Source organism: Heterocephalus glaber, unplaced genomic scaffold (assembly GCF_053883595.1).
Source record: "Heterocephalus glaber isolate CG9 unplaced genomic scaffold, H.glaber_assembly_v1.0 deba00001606, whole genome shotgun sequence".
In the NCBI taxonomy this organism is placed as follows: Eukaryota; Metazoa; Chordata; class Mammalia; order Rodentia; family Bathyergidae; genus Heterocephalus; species Heterocephalus glaber.
The window spans coordinates 11,219,390-11,236,183 of NW_028258377.1; the positions used below are offsets into that span (position 1 = coordinate 11,219,390).

A 16,794-nucleotide genomic window follows, 5' to 3' on the forward strand; every position below is an offset into this window, starting at 1 on the left:
GCCATAAACTGTTTTTACTCTGCAATGCTTGTCTGCTGTGACTCCCTGCCTTGGAGCCAGCTGATTATGAACTGAAACCCTTGCAGACTGTGAGCTGAATAATCTTTTCCCCCTTTTAGCTTTGAGTGTCAGGTATTTTGTCTCAGCAATGAGAGAAGAGTAACTAAGACTTACCTACTTGCAAAGTCATATCTATGGGCCTCTACCAGGTGCTCACAAGAAAGGCCAGACCAACACAAGAAAACAGAGGAGATACCTTGGAGGCAGAGCTGTTCAGGAGGTGTTTGATGCTTAGGAATAGGCACAAGCCCCACTCACTTTCCCAGGCACTTCCATCCTTAAAGCAAAAGCATTAAGCCACTGAGGAAGGGGTACTACTTTCCTTAGACGATATGAAAATACTATTGTTTTTGAAGGTGAATGAAAACCAAACTCATCTTCTGTTGGTAGAGGGGTAAAAACTGTCTCAACCTCAGGACAAAAGCCAAGATCAATTGCTGCTGGAGGAGAACCAGAGAAAACACCCTACTACTGGGGCCAGGATCCTGTGCCAACACAAAAGAGGCCTGCTACTGCAGGAAGAAATAGAAAAGTCCTTCCCAAGAGCAATCACAGATACAGGACAGACTTTGGCTGTCAGAGTGATGAAGGGCAGGAAATTCCCAGTCAGGAAGCCAAGATGCATAGGGCTTGATCAAGGCTGAGGCTGGACCCCCATTATGAGGTAGTCCTGAGTACCAAGCATGTGCTGAGGGAGGAAGGAGAACATAGAGATGTCACTTTGAGGCACAGAAAGGGGCATCAAAGGTGAAGGGAACAGAGGAAGATCACCTGTCATCTCCCTACCCCTAAAAGCATATGATATTAACAGTTCAGAGGTTGGGATGTAGAACCTTGTGGTGCACTTACAGTAACCACAAGGAGACACAATAAAGGGCTGAGATAAAAAATAAAGAGCTGTCTCTCACAAATCACTAATAATAAGAAAACCAAAAATTCAACTTAAGGTCTGAAAAATAAAGAGAAAGAGAAGTAAACTAAATAAAAGAAAAGTGGGCACTCCACCAAAGAAATTAAGTTGGCAAACCACCACATGCACAGATTCTCAGTACAAATAATCATTAAGGAAATGGAAGTTAGGACAACAATGAAATATGGTGACTCCACAACTCTCATCTTAGAATGGCTAAAAATAAAACAACTGACAATACCAACTGCTGTCTAGGATTCCAGGTAACTCAAGCACTCATATATTCCTGGTGGGAGTACAAAATGGTACAACCACTTTGGAATAGGTTGGTAGTTTCTCACGAAGCTAAATATACATTTACCATATGGCGCAGAAATCCTACTCTGAGGTGTAGTCATAAGTGAAATGAAAATTAAACACCTGTTCAGAGAGGGGATAGATCCTTGCCCCACCCTCTATCTCCCACCCCCTCCAAAGTCAGCCAGTATCCCAGCCTGCCCTGTGCAACCAACTACAGCAAATCTAGTGATTTGTCTTTTCCTACAGTGACTTTGCGGCTCTCTCCTCACACAAGCACACCAGGCTCAGATGGTGTGCAGTCATGGTGGCAGTCAGGGGATCCGTGACTCCTGGGACATGATATTTTCTTCATGGAAGACCCTGTGTGGAAAGTGGGGGGCAGTGGACAAGAGGAGGAGGAGGAGGATAAAAAGAGGAAGCAGAAGTAAAACCAGAAATAAAAATTTCTAAAAAGAAAAAATAATAGCAAAGAGAAAAAGCAGCAACAGAAAAGGCAAGAAGAAATGAAAGAGAAGTTAGAAGACCATAAAGTGCTAGCTCTAGAAGATAAGCTGGCTAAAACAATGACAAGAAGAGTCAGACGTTGAATTGGCAAAAGAAATTTTTGGTGTTAAAAATAGTTTATGGAATGGAACCCATTTTTCAAAGATGATTTCACAGAGTGTGGAAAATTACTAAAGATAAAATTACATAATATGAAAAGTCACTATATTATGCCACTTGTTTGGAAGCCTTAGTTGGAAACTGTGTGTATTTCCGTGAAAAATGATGACTTGGAAAAGATTACCAATTCATTGGCAAGCAAGCTCAGCACAACAAAGCAGAGCCAAAAATAAGAAGAAAGAAATAGTTCCTGGAAGGGACTAAAGGTTACCATAAAGATGATCTGGCAGATTACGGTGTTTATGATGGCAAATATGTACAGGATTATGAAGAATTCATGAGACATTTTGTCTTCTCCTGGTGTCATCTTTCTGTTGCCCACAATCCCTTCAATACACAGCACACTTCCTGACCTTCCACTTCCGCAAATACTACAATCAGAAGTGGAGTGGGCCAAGGATTTAGCTCAGTGGCACTGCACCTGCCTCACAAGCACAAGGTCCTGAGTTTGATCCCCGGTACTGGGAAAAAAAAAAAAAAAAAAGAAGAAGTGCAGTATTTTGTGCTAGTTATATAACCACTTGACATTTAGATGCTAATGTATAAATGAGGAAATTTGGATCTTGCTCCCAAGGGGTTAAATCAAGAACCTCAGTTGCTATTAAATTATACTTTAAAACCAAACCAAACCAAACCAAATGATTTGTCACTGTTAATATCTGGTTCCATACCAGCAGTTTCAAGTTGGAAACAAAGATTGCAACCTGACAAAAAATTGGGTAATATTTACCAGCACCATTCAGTAATATAACCTTAACCATGTCTCTTTGAAGAACAGTGCTTCTTAACTTGTCAAGGAAAGCAGTTTGCAGCATAGGAATGGGGTATGCACCTAGAGTTAAAATTGCTCTATTTGGGCCGGGGATTTAGCTCAGTGGTTTCACCGCCTGCTGCGCAAGCACAAGGACCCAAGTTCGATTCCCGATACCAAAAAAAAAAAAAAATTGCTTTATTTTCAAATTGAGCATAGTTAAAAAACATTATGAAGAAAATACATGTTCTCATGGAGATCTCTATGCAAATATTTATATTTATCCACACTCTGTTAGGTGAGCCCAGTTGTCCATCAACAGAGTAAAGAAATTGTTTCTATCCAATTAAAATCAAATGATAAGTACAAGAACATGAATGACTTTTATAAGTGTTATGCTATGTGGGAAAAGTCTCAACTCAAAAGGCTATAATCCCATTTATATGGCATTTAGAAAACTTAAAACTATAGGGACAGAAATGAGATTACTGATTTCCAGGGACAAGAGTGGAAGAAGATTAATTTAAAGTGGAGCATGAGATCATTTGAGGGAGTGATAGAAATGGTCCATATCTTGATTTTGATGATTCTCACACAATTTGTCAATACTCACATAACTGTACATCTCAACAGGGTGAGTTCTATTTTATGTAAATTATATATCAATAATGTATAATTTTAAGCATGACTCAAAGTAATGTATCCATATACATAATCATGTGGTAGGGTGGGGACTCCTCCACAATCTGTTCTTTTTTCCCATGACCATCACATGATGGCAACCCGGCTTGATTCAGGAGGATGCGATAAAGCCCTGTAACAGTGCTACTCAAAGGGATTTCCGATAGCAATCCATGAAGAGCTAAGTACAGACACTGAGAAAGTGTATTTAGTAACATTCAACAATTTAAGTAATATATGTGCATCATATCTAATAATAAAACACATTAGCCTTGAGTCTTGTATGTTTTGGTCTTTTTCTCTTCATTTTTTCAGTAGTTCGTTTTTTATACTTTATGAAGTTTTGAGCCATAGTGAATTGAAAATGTACAGCTTTCACTTTGTAGAGTTTGAGAAGCACTGCCCTAGTAATGGTGGAATGACTTGGAAAGAAACTGCATCCCCGAACAGCTGTGTAGAGCAGAGCCACCCAGCATCGTGGAAAGCTTCTGTTGGACTGTAGCATGAATGAGAAATAAACTTTGTTCTTTAAGCCACTGTGTCATTGTGTTTCCCCATTATAGAAGCCAAATCTTACCCTAATCATCTAGGACCTTCTAAGCACAAGCTATTTGGTGACTTGAGGCCAATGCCTCAGTCCCAGAAAGGTCTAGAGGCAAGATAGTTTTGGAGAAAGTATAGGCTCAAAATATGTGGGAAAACCAAGCAGACAGAGTATTACTTTGCATATGACAGAGGGTGGCTACAAAAGAGAGGAAGTAAGAGCAAAAGTTCTCACTTTTTTATCAGGTGCCCTATCAGAGATGGAGAGGTAGAACCATTCCAACAGTCGGCAAGTTCTCCACAAAACTTGCTTTCTCTTGCTATCTGTAGACCAAGTAAGACTTCCAGCAGCAAGTACAATGGTAGCAGTCTGAACATCTACAGATCCTCAAAGAGATGGCTCTTGGGCTTCCCTTTTGTATGGTAAACTGAGGATGGGTGATTCTGGCTTTTCTTGAGGATACTCAGGCAAAGTAACTCACTGCTCCAGCTCTGACAGTTCCTCATCATTAATTTCATTTCCCCTTAGTCTTCCCATCTGTAAAATGGAGAGTAATTATAGTGCCTGCCTACATAATAGGGTATTTCAAACTTTCAGTGAGAAGTGATTCACATAAGGAGCTAAAACTGGCTGTAGCACATTGAAAGAGTTTGATAAATGTTAGCTATTGACTGACCTAGCTGCAAGCCCATTCCCCTTTGTAATGAAATGATCTCTCTTTGGTCACCAGATGGCCCCTCAAGTGCTGAAGGCTGGAGGCCTTAGATACAAACCTGACTGGTGTAACTGATTCTAAGGCAGCAATTTGTTTAGTGACCAATGTTATACATCAAATGTAAAACTGTGCTTGGAGGACATAAAAGGGATATTAAATTATACCCACTGATGATCTGGTTCAAGCCAAGACTCAAATCTAACTGCCTTCAAGAATTCTTCATACTGAGCATGAGTACCTGAGTACAGTGCCTTCCAGTTTACAAAGCAATTTCACATCCATCATCTGCCATTAGCCTCACAGTGTCCAGTGAAGTAGAAGGGATTATTGTATCTGTAGCACAGATGAGGCAAGGGGCTCAGAGGTTAAGTGGCTCACCCAAGGTCACAGGGTTAATGAGAGGAGAAGGTGGGGCTCAGAGCTGCATCTGGCTCCAACTCCATTTCTTTTTCTCAGATACTTTTTTGCCCCTTCAGGCTGGTCTCACCTGACCAAGAACACACCTCCACATCACAATCATTTCTGCATCATGACTTGTAACCAAACAAAACATTAAGAATAGTGAATGTATGATCAGATCAAACCATCTTAAATTGTTGACGTTTGAACTATAGAAATGGCAATTTCATATAGTCCACCTAGTAATTAACATTTATCTGGATACTTACCAGGGATTAGGCACCAAGCCAAGGACTTTACACTGTATTGGAAGTTAGTCACAAAAACCTTCTTATTTCCAGTTTAGGGAAGGGCTACAAAGCTAATAAGTGATGGAGTAGACTTAAATTCAGATGTCTGAGCCCAGGGCACAAGCACTTAAACATTGTACTGCCCTACCAATTTATTCCCCTGCAAGAAGACATGAACTTCTAATGAGAGAATCTGTAACCTAATCAACAATATAATGCTGTGAGCAACACCTGTTATTCATTCATTTAACAAATTTGAGGACCTCCTAGATTTCTTGTTGTGAGATGATTCTACATGGGACTCAAGCATTTTTATACATCTTGTGCTCACACTGACTACTCTTTGTTCTAGGCTATTTTGTCAAAGATACTTGTATATCAAACATCTTTAGAAGATAGAGATGATATAACCCTCCAGAGCAAAGGGCAGACAGTCTAGTATAAAAAAAAAAAACAGGTTCCCTAAGCTCAGGGGCCTCCTACTTCAACTCACTAAGTATGCAGGTATCTTCTGGCCTGCTTTGTGTCATCCTATAGAGATCAGGGCATAAAGAACTATTACCAAAATGCTAATACTCTGATTATTGTTACTGCTATGAATGACAAACCATTCTTCCTCTCTGATCCAAAGATGCTTATCTTTTGTAAGCATAAAACTTTACCAGGTTGCTGTGTTAGCTTACAAGTAGGATAACATCTTAGGCTCAGAGTTCTTAATAGAACTATGCAAGTGCTGGCCAAATGAATAAAATGAATGAGTACACCTACTGAATGTTCTCTTTGCACAGGGCACATATGCCAAACATCTTCAGAGTGTCTCTCAAGGAGCTATGCCTGGCATTTGCAAAATAGTTGTGCAAAAAAATAGCTAGGAATATGGGTCTAATCTTTGTGGGCTGACTGCTAATCTGTGAGATAGCCATATCAGCACCCGCATTTATTAAGAATATACTGTGTGGGGTCGGGGATTTAGCTCAGTGGTTCCAGCGCCTGCCACACAAGCGCAAGGTCCCGAGTTCGATCCCTGGTACCAAAAAAAAAAACAATATACTGTGTGTCTAATTCCAAATTTTAAAATTTCACAGTCTCTACCTAGGAAAACTTGGTAAATGCTTGTTGAGCAAGGGATCCATTCACCTACTCAATGGACATTTATTGAGTGCCTACTGTGTGCCTGGCTCAGTTCTAGGATTGGGGAGAATAAGACAGACAGGACCCTTTCCTCTCAAGGGACCTATCAAGTGGTGGGAGAGACAGTAAACATCAAAGCAGCTACATAGGTTAAAAAAAGGAAAATGTCAACCAAAAAAGTTGCTAAATTTTGAGAAAGTCAATGTACTAAAGAGTGAACAGAAATGACTTCGGAAGTGGTGGTCAGGAGAGGCCTCTTGGAAGTGGAGACCTCTAAGTTTCAGGGGGACAGGCACTCTAAGCAGAAGGAATAAGGCTAGTGTGATCAAGGAACACAAGGAGGATGGTGTGCATGGAGCCCATGAGACAGGAGGTGACCCCAGAGACACAGCAGTCCGATCATGTGGCATTTATGAAGCTCTAAGGATGTTTCCCTTCAGAATGACAGTGGGCACAATTGAACTTTCCAGTCAAAATCTTCTAGCAATAATACCAAGAGTTCTCACACTGTAGAAAGTACTCAGTCTTGTCCCATGAGGTACTTCTATCTCAGCAACTCTGTTGTCTGGAAAACAACCACTTGCTAATAATAATTTGAGTAGCATGACTCTCCAGAGAATGAGTATTTAACACAATATGTCATAGGGGTTTGATTTTTTTTTTTCAAGACAGGGTTTTGCTATGTAGTCCAGGCTGGCTTGAACTCACTATATATTACAGGCTGGCCTCAAACTCCTGATGATCCTCGTGCCTCAGCCTCCAAAGTGCTGGGACTACAGGCATGTGCCACCGTACCTGGTGATTTATCTTAAGGTGACATCCATTTGAGTTCAGTCAACATAGGCTCTTACACAAAACTCTTCCCAGAGAATGAGGAACACATGTAGCAGGCTCCCTGATTATAGGCTACAAGAGACCACCTGGCACATGAGGGCCACTGCCAGAGCTCAGAGGGGACTGAGGAAGGCCAGAGCTGTTAAGGAAAGGCAAGGGGCAGGGACACAAGACTGGGGAGCACTTGCAAATATCAGAGCCTACCTCAGTCAATGTTTCTAAGGTAGCAAAAGAAAATACTAAGAAAAGAAAAAAGAAACTTATGAACAAGGATAAAAATAATCCACTTACATCAACAACCACAACTTATAATACTCAAACCAGAGGAGGAACTCAGTAGAGAAGAGCAGATGATATCATGAAGAAGAGTATGACTGCTAAGAACAATCATTAAGACTATTTAAGCATCTAAAACTTGAATAAAACACTAGGAGGAAATTGATTGCAAGCTTTACATACACATTGATCAAAATGACAGAAAAACTAGCTATATACAAAAACTTTAGGTTGGAGAAGTTAGACATGTCAACAGTTCAGAACCGGTGAGAAGGTAAACTTACAGATTTTATACAGTTGCTTATTCAGCTAAAACATTTGAAATGAAAAAATCTCTTCTAATTTCAAAACTGGAGTGCAAATTTTGAGAAAAACATATTTTCCAGAGCCAGGAAGACCTAAAATATCAGGGTCGTATGAATCTAGAAGCCAGTCTGTCTGGAGAAGCAATTCATTTGCTAAGACACTAGAATCATTACACATAAAGATCCCACCATTAGCCCTTTAATGTCCTTAAGTATTACAGCATTCTCTCTGCTATAGGCAGCAGTTTTAATAAGTTTCCCTGTCCAGATTCCCTTAATGATATGCTTTCTACATTAAAAAGGGCTTGTGAAACCTAATTCCTCTGACAGAAGCGAGCTCAGGTCTCTGAAGCAGTGAAGATTTCAGATTTCCACCGGGTTTCCTTGCACCTGCCCTTGCAAGGCATGAGGTTTTGTGTGCAGAAGCCTCCAGGGGTTGAAATTTAGCCCTGTCCATGTAGCAGGAAGGTCAGCTGAAGTCACTGGGTCCCAAGACACTGGACTTCAATCTCCGACCAAAAACAAAACATCAAAACACTTCTATTCATGGGGACGTGCTTAGCAGCGCGCTGGCATTTACAAATGTAACGCAGCACCGCGAGGCTCCTAGAAGGGGCTCTGCTTAGAAAGTCGATTGTTCTTCCCAGATCTGACAACCTCTATCAGATCTGTGTCCGATGGGCTCCAGCAAACACTGAGAGAAAGCCGGCCTCCTCTGGGCTGAGCCCTGGCTGCCACCTGATATCTGAATGAAGAGCACAGCCAGAAAAATCCAAATTCATTTCAGGACATCTGCTTCTGTGGGAAATGGTTTTGACTTTCTCAAAAACCATCAGTGTGGAAGAAATTTTTTTGCAGTTCTGGGGCTCAAACCTAGGGCCTCATGCATGCACAAATTAATTTTTGATTGGCTTTTAAATACTAATGTTACATGTGCACTAATTAGATCAGCAGTCTTTCATAGACAAGAAAACCTTTTGCTCCATTTACCTGCGTATTTCTTAGTAAGTACTTTTCTACCAGGGAAGTCCCCTCAATTGATACTATTATTATTTGTTATAATGATGATAATTATAATAGTAGCCAGGGCTAAGTGAGCACTTACTGTGTGCAAAGCACTATACTGCTTAGCCTGCACAGCAAGCAGTGAGATATTGTTACCCCCTCTTGGAAGAAGGGACACTGAGCCTCAGAAAGTTCAAGGGGCTTGCCAGAGGCTATGTGAATAATAATTGGCAGAGCTTGGGTTTGAGGGACAGCTCTCAACTGCTATAGGTTCTGCTTCACTGTGAGTGTGCATACATATATTATATATACATAACACACGTAACATGTAATACAACTTAGATAATATATACTGTTATGTGTATGTATGTGTGTGTGTATATATATATATACACATACATACACATGTTGATAGCCCTAGAACAATATAAGAAATTTCTTAACTGAGAGCCTGAAAACTCTCAATTTAATTTGGCAAACACTGAATAGCTGCCTACCATGTTTGGGGCTCCATGCCAACTCTCCTACTACTGGGCACCCTCAAGGCAAGGAAGTAGCTGCACAGGTAGTCACACTAGTCCAGGGCAGAATATAAGTGGCTTAGCAGTGGCACCAACAAGGAGAACGGGCAGCAAAAACAGAGGGGGTCATTTAATTCCTGTGGAAGCACCCCTATGTCTTCCAAAAGAAAAAATACCCAAACTGGAGCTCCCAAGACAGATAAAACATTTTTACAATGAAAGTTACTTTTTTTGTAAAAGGCAAATGAGATTACTGCGAGAATTTAGAAATACAGAGAAGCACAAATAAAAAATAAAACATTATTTTAATTTCATCACTTAAAAGTCACCATATTTCTTTCCTTAAAAACACTTCATTAAGGGGCCAGGGGTTTAGCTCAGTGGTGCCTTCACCTGCTTCACAAGCACAAGGTCCTGAGTTTGATCCCTGGTACCAAAAAAAAACAAAACACTTCATTGAGGAATAATTTACAGGTAATAAAATGCACACATTTTAAGTATAAGTTTTTTGAGTATTAGCGAATGAGTATACCTGTTTAACCACTATGCTTACCAAGGCACAGAGCTTTTCTGTTGTCCCAGAAACTTTCCTCATGTGTGCACTGTTCTATTCCATTCTCTTCCTCCCTTGAGTCCAGATACCCACTGATTTACTTTATGCCACTTTAGCTTGATTGCTTCTAGAATTGCATGTAAATGGAATCATATAACATGTATTCTTTAGTGTTTCTGTTACCAGCTTTTTAAGTCAGTTATGATAGATAGATAGATAGATAGATAGATAGATAGATTAGACATTCATGCTCTTACTGAGTAGTATTCTATCATATGTATACATCACAATTAATTATCACTTGGTGGATATTTGAGTTGTTTCTGGCTTGGGACTATTACAAAGAAGGCTGCTATAAACTTCACATATAAGCCTTTGAGTGGACATATATTTTTATTTCTCTTTCTAAAAATACCGAAGAGTGGACCTGTTGAGCTATATAACAAGTCTATATTTCACTTTATAAGAAACTGCCAAACCATTTCCCAAAGCAGCCGCATTGTTTTATAATCTTGCCAGCAGTATGTAGAGTTATAATTACTCTGAATACTTTCTCAGACTTGATATTCTTATTATTAATATTAGTCTTTCTAACACATTGTAGTAGCAATTCAACATGATTTTCATTTCTATAGCCCTGATGCCTAATGATGTTGAGCATCTGTTTACATGATTATTGGCCATGTCCCTGCCAAGTGCCTTCCAACAGGAAGACAAGCTTGTAAAAACATCACAGTGTGTCCTCAGCCACCTTATTCCCTGGATTTGGCACTAAGCAACTTCTGGATTTTCCTCAAAGTCAAAATGACCATGAGAGATAAATGTTTTGAATCAATTCAGGACATCAAAACAGACACAACAGAGGAATCAAAGGCGCTCATGAAAGAGGACTTCCAGAACCGCTTCAGAAAGTGACAAGAACAATGGGATAAGTGTGTTCCAAGTGAGGGGAGGTATTCTGAGGGAGATTAATGGCAATATGTCTTTTACTGTAATAATTTTTAAAAATTTAAACATTTACCAATTTTTTCAATTACATCTTATATATCTTCTTTTGTAAAATATCTGTTCAAATCTGATGCTTGTTTTTATACTATTAGTTTATTATAAACTATTACTTTATATTCAGTGCATGCTCAGATATATATACCATATGTAGATTTAGTTATTTCCAAGTACTGCTATGAGGAAGACAACAGAATAGAATAAAGTCAAAGTAGCGGTGAAAGATGCTCCTGAAATAAAATCCATGTTACATGTTTTTGAATCATTTCCTGTCAATTATTTTTCCTTTTCCCATATTTTAATTAGCTCATCTTCCTAAGTTGTAAGTGTTCTTTATGCATTCTACGTGCAAGTCCTTTGTCAGACAGACATATCACAGTCATTATCTTCCATTCTGCAATTTGCCTTTTTTTTTCAATCTTAACAGTTTCTTTTGGAAAACAGAAGCAGAGTAAAAGAAGTCCAAGTTACTTTTTTTTTCCTTTCCTTTTCTTTGCTAATTCATCTTATTTCCTCTCTATGACATATTTGCCTACCCCAAGATTGCAAAGATTTTTCTAATCATTTTTAATTTTCACATTTAACCTATAATCCATTCTGACATGGAATTCATTGGATCTACTATATGCTTCCCTTACAAAGACCCCATGCTCAGTTTGTGTGGGGATGGCTAGGTGCCTGAGAGGAAGGCAAAGAGTCTGACGTGATGACAAGTCTAAGGAAAACCATGACCAAGCCCAACTCTTAAGAGCAAAGGCAGAGAGGGGTGTGTGCAGGGTGTAGAACCCTGGCTGCTAGCGGCCAGCTACCTAGAGCTTTCATGTAAGAACCAGGGAGCAAGACTTCAGGGGTTAAGGACAAGGGAGAAGGAGGGATCCCAAACTTGAAGAGCTTGGCCCTCTCTCTTCCTTTGGCATGGACCTAGGTTTGAAGGTCTGTGTTAAGGAAGAGGACTTTCAGACTAGCTCTTGTTCCTCCTCATCATCTCTTCTCACCTCCACAACTCTGGTTCACTGGCCAGCACCCTCAATTTAGCTTTCCATGCCTCTGTCTCTAAGGCCTAGCTCAGCTATGAAGTCTTTCCTGACCATCTCACAGGGGTTAGCTAGCACCAAGCCAACATACCCAGATCAAGCCAAGCTGCTGACCCTAGCCCTAGGCTCACATACTACCTGTAACATCCATTGGGAGAAGGCAATACCACAGCCTTGTGCTCACTTTATAATAAGGGCTTTACAAGGTTCCAAGTGCCTTCCAGCATTCTATCACATGGTCCTCACAAACCCTTATGGCAAGTAGCCTCCTGCTTCCCCAGCATGATGATTCACCCTCAGTAGATGGTCAGTAGGGCTTCACACCTGGAAAAGTCCATGCTCTCAGGTTGCAGCCCTGGTGATAAAGATGTCCAAAGCCCTTTCTTCCTTACTCCCTGCTTCCCTATGGACACAACATTCCCAGGGTGTGGGCTTTCTACCCTCCAGGATTAGATTCTCCAGGTGCAGCTAGGGAAGTGTCCCAACAGCCCTGGCACATCTAACTGCGCATTCTGGGAGGTCTGCTGGGTGGGAAAGTGGGCAGAATTTGCTCCATTCATCCCAGACTCTTGCAGGCATCAACCCAGCCACCAAGTGATGGCGGCTCCCTCAACATTAGTTCAGTTGCTCTGATTTGCACCAGGGAGTGGCTTGGAGGGAGAAAAGAAAGCTTCATTGTAAGGCATGGCTGAGTTCTCTGCAAACAAGAGTGCCTCAGCCAATGACTGCTAACTTGCCCTTGGCTGCAGATGGGGAGGGGTGTGGAAATGTGTGATCCTTGCAGCTTGGCACAAAAACTGAGCTCTGCTCTATTGGATGAAGCAAGTAGCTGTATCAGCTGTGATGAACAAATCCAGGGGCAAAGCTGAAATCTCCTGCCAGAATAGGAAGAAAAGAAAACACTTGCCAGCTTCTTTTGTCCTCCTGTTCACTTGGGACCCTCATGGAGAAGGATATCTCCTCAGAGCACGATTGACAGGAACAGGGTGCTCCCTCTGCTGAATTCCTACGCTGGCTCATCTCTGTGTTCTGATCTCACCCCCTCCAGGACTCACCATGGTCCCTGCCCATCTGCTGTTTAAGGCCATTTGGTAAGGGATGCAGAGTCAGGAAAAGAAGAAAAAGGGAGTGTGTGAGATGAGGGGTGGACTAGCCATTCTGGTTCTACCCTATGCTGTGCTTATACCCTTTCTTTCCCAAGTCACTTAACAGTCTGAGGACCAAAGAGATCATTTCTATCCAAATAACAACAGTTCTGGCCACCACCTACACATGCAGGACCTCCTGCCTCTTCCCAGCTACCCTTTTCCCTAGGGCTGACATCCTTAGAGCAGTTTCTGTTTCCCTGAGTCTAGAGAGAATCTCAGCTGCTGCCCTGGCCACATTCTACCAACACTCCAAAAAGGGAGGCCCTAGGGCCGGGAATTTAGCTCAGTGGTTTCGCCACCTGCTGCGCAAGCGCAAGGACCCGAGTTCGATCCCCAGTACCAAAAAAAAAAAAAAGGGAGGCCCTACCTGCTTGGCTCTTCCCTAAAATTTACAGGGAGAATCCTTCCAGGGGTCTTTCTGGCCCAGGAAAAAGTGAGACAGGTGTAGTTTTGGAGGCAAGGAAGTATAATAAGATGTGAGCCAACTGGGGGTCCCCGTCTTACCTGTAACACATTATAGAGTAACACCCTCAAACAGAAGAAGTGGATGGATGAAGCACATTTGCTTTAATTCTTATATCTGCACTTCTGATTCCTACCCTAATGGAGCTGGTATTGAGGGCAGAAGTTGGAGTTACACAGAGAATAGTACAATTTTCACAAAATAAATCTCTATCCTCTGATCGTAGATCATTCCCCAACCCAAATAATAATCTCATCAGCTGCTGTGAGTGTCAGGCTACTAACAGAATTCCACTCAGCTACCAGGAGCAGGGGAAATACAAGTGACTGGTTCCTTCCCTTGGGCAGCCTGAAGACAATGGCCAATCAGTGCAGGTCCAAGGTGGCACCATGCTGAGGGACACTCACACACAAAGCATCGTATGGGGTCAGACATCCTAGCTTCTGCCTGTTCCCATCCTGGTTTCCTCACCCACATCCTAGTTTTACCAGGAACACTCACTCAGTAAATCACTTCCTTAAGGATCCCTGATCCAGGCTGTTTTCAGGGACTGCAATCACAGACAACTAGCCAAGCATTCAAAATACACAGCTCTCCATGAGGCCTGTGCTGATGGCAGAGGCTGATCCTGTCTCCTACCTGACCTCCACTACCCAGGCAGTCAAAGGAATTTATTTGGACCCTTGATTTTACTCCTATTCCTTCATTATAGTGATGACTCTGCGTTCTCACTGTGACAAACAATGCTTTGTCTCCCCCACCCTGCAGAGAAAGGCCCCCAGAATACACCACTTTACAATGATTCCCAAGGGGCACTGGCATGCCATCCACTCAGCTGGCTTTGATATATATTATTTCAACCAATGATTGGAAATCTCCACATTGCTCACCTCAGAGTAAATGGTCCCCTGTGCTAAAGGTAAGGAACTTTTTATACTCATTGTTGACTATATCGCGTGCAAACTTTCCTAGATGCGTCTCTCCACAATAGACTTGATTTGGGCGTCTAGAAAACACAGCCTTCAATTGTAAGCCAGTGAAATGCTATACCATAATTACAGTTTCTAGGCACCTCTAATGACCCATTAAGATGGATTTGTAGAGTATGCAGAGATTGCACAGCCAGAAGCAGGTGAGACTGCCAGCTCTGGGGCTTTCTCTCTGAGGGGCAGAGACCCACCAGAAATAACCTGCTATAAAGGAACATCACAAAGGAAGATGAGATCCTATCACTAATATCATCACAGAGAAGACACAACCCAAAATGTTTACAACCCTTGGACTAAAAAAATCACTTTGAGAATGGAGAACATCTTGACTTTGGCTTATGGGAATACAAATTAGTACAATCACTTTGGAAAGCAATTTGACATTAGCTTATCAAATGCTGTTTGCCCATTATCTTGGGCCTGAACTTTAATTCTTACTCATATAATTTAGAGAAAGTTGTATACTTGAGTACCAGGAGATAAGTAAAAGAAGCATTGTTTATGGTGCTCCAAAGTAGAAATAATGCAGATGTTCATTTTCAGAACACATAAATATACTGGCGTACCAGTACACTGATGGAACAGCAAGAATGAATGAACTGGGCTGGGGATTTAGCTCAGTGGCTCCACCATCTACCTTGCAAGTGCAAGGTCTGGAGTTCAATCCCTGGTACAGAAAAAAAAAAAAATGAATGAACTACAACTACAAATATGTTCCAACCCGGTGTGAATGGGTTTAGAAATGTTATTCTGAATGAAAAAAGCAGAGCAGAGGGAGAAAACATAAAGGCCTGTGGGAAAACTCACCAGTAAAGGTAGTTGGTTTAATTGTATACTCAGAAAAATATGTCCCAGCACTGTGTATGTGACATTGTTTGCACATAGGATCTTTGTAGATAGAATTAAAGATCTTGGGCTGAGATCCTCCTGGATTTAGGGTGAGCCCCAAATTTTATGACTGATATCTTTCTAAGAGAAAGAGAAGGAGTTTGAGACACAGACACAGGGAAGAGGCAATGTAAAAACATGCGTACACTAGAATTATGCTACCACAGAAAAGAACTCCAGGAACTACCAGAAACTGGAAGAGGCAAAGAAGTATTTTCCACTACAACCTTTAGAGGAAGCCCAGCCATGCTGATGCCTTGATTTTGGACTTCTAGCTTCCAAAACTGTTTGAAAGAGAAAATTAATTTCTGTTATTTTAAGCCATTCAATATGTGGTAATTGCTATGCTAGTGCTGGAAGAAAAAATGGTCTGGCTCTTAGGTTGGGTGATACATTTCTGGGCATTCATTTTGTGCCATGATCTACATATACCTTAAGGTATCTTACTATGTGAAGCCAATAATACAGAACATCCTTAAAAAGGTTAGAAAAGCATATGTAAGGAAAGCAAAATTTCCTAAATCTATTTAAAGTCCCTGAGAGTTTAAGGGATTTTATAGTGTTGAGTATCTTCTATGTTCAGGGATCATGCCAAACACATTACAGATGGTGTGCCATTTATTTCTCAAAACAACCTTGTGATAGTCAAATATCCATATAGTAGCAAACTGAGGCTGGGGACGGTGAAATACCTGCTTAAAGTGGCACTGCAAATGAGTGGGAGAGGAAAGTCAAATGAGGATCAACTTGTAAAATCCAAGCCCTTTGCACTATCACACGTACATTTACTTACCTCAAGCTTGTTAACCCTCACATACTATGCATACCAGCTTTGTCTTGTAATTTTTATTTCTTTTTGTAGACAGCTGAAAGGACATCCTTTGAGTTCACCGTTTTTGCATGAATTATGCATTTAATGGGCCATAGTTCTTCCAGCACATCCCACCATGACCTATGTATATCACCTTAGGTTATTCAAACAGCATCATTTACCAACCATCCAGTCTCTGATACCAACCACAGTCCAAATCTATGACTAGTGAAAGTTTCCTTGTCTGGGGGTTGGGGAGGAGCTTGGTCCTCCTGCAGTAAATGAAGGGATCAGCTGAGCAATTAAGTCAAGAGGGATCGAATATATGGACAATTACCCTGGGGGTAGAGTGACTCTCTGTCCTGGTTTGCCTGGGACAGTCCCTGTTTCAGAACGAAAGTCCCACATCCAAAGCATCCTCAGTCCTGAGCAAACCAGAATGGTCAGTTGTCCCTGGGCCAGAGTGAGGGACATTTCTTTTCTTCCCAGATCTGAAGTACTTACAAAGGGATAGGAAA

At 41.2% G+C, this 16,794-nt stretch overlaps 1 pseudogene; it reads left to right on the top strand.

Annotated features, from left to right (window-relative positions):
• Positions 1-1,558: 1,558 nt before the first annotated feature.
• On the top strand, positions 1,559-2,285 carry LOC101713384 (eukaryotic translation initiation factor 3 subunit J pseudogene; annotated as a pseudogene).
• Positions 2,286-16,794: the final 14,509 nt, after the last annotated feature.